Source organism: Solanum tuberosum, unplaced genomic scaffold, assembly GCF_000226075.1.
Source record: "Solanum tuberosum cultivar DM 1-3 516 R44 unplaced genomic scaffold, SolTub_3.0 scf00507, whole genome shotgun sequence".
NCBI classification, from domain to species: domain Eukaryota; kingdom Viridiplantae; phylum Streptophyta; class Magnoliopsida; order Solanales; family Solanaceae; genus Solanum; species Solanum tuberosum.
This window is the reverse complement of record NW_006239431.1, coordinates 242,914-244,038: the sequence shown is the minus strand read 5'-3', so window position 1 is coordinate 244,038 and position 1,125 is coordinate 242,914.

Genomic DNA, 1,125 nt, shown 5'->3' with positions numbered 1-1,125 from the left:
AATGACCAAAACACTACATAATTGGATGTTTCTGTGTGCTCATATTTAATGGGAAAACTGATCCAAAGTGGGAAATTTGAAAATTTGACTTTTTGGCAATGAGGTAGGGGTCCTTCAACCACACATTTAAAATTATGAAATACATATACACATGTATTTTGTGTTAAAAGTATTGGATTCAGTTGAACTTATTAAATTCTTACTCTATCTACTTGTTTACGAAGAAGAACTAAGGTACTAAAAAGATTATGTTGGAGTGACAAATACTCCTTCATCTATAATATGAGAGTTCTCGATGTGAATTCAGATTTAATCGAATCCAAATATAAATAACGATAATCAGAAAGAAGAGCACTAAGGTATAAATTTCCAAATTAGCAATATATGTGAAATAACGTGTGTACTCTAGAAGATTGCTGACATACGTACTAAGTGTAAAGAAAAATAACTTAGTGTAACAATTCATTTAGGGTCGTTTGGTACAAAAATTAATAACGCAGGGATTAGTTATGCAGGAATTAGTAATGCAAGGATTAGTAATGCAGAGATTAGTAATGCAGAGATTAATAGTGCAGGGATTAGTAGTACAAACATTAGTAATGCATAGTTTATTTTATCAAGTGTTTGGTTCATTGTTTACCACCTCATCTTGTATATGGATTAAAACTCTTTAAAAATATTCTTTCCAATTATACCCTTGAATTATTATGTAATTGGGTCAAGGTAGATAATTGTCCAACAATATTATTTTTTATGACCTTCTAACTAGCGCTATGAGAAGAACAATTTTGTTGTCATGTTTGCTATTTTGTCAGTTGAATTATTTGAGGATAAATAATTGTCATCTTAATAAATTGATCACTCACAAAATGTCAATTTTCAATTTTAAAAAGATAAACCAACTACTTTTAAAATCAAAATGATGGTCAACAGTGATAAAATTGAATAAACAATCTACATTTATACATAAAAATTGCAAGTTATAGTTTTAATATGTATGTAATTTTTTAAATTGTTTAAAATACAAATATTGATTTGTATTGAATTTATTTAGTAACAAACAACTCTCTTCTAAATAATTTTTAAGCTAATTTATTTAAATAAATTACTAGTACAAATAATAAA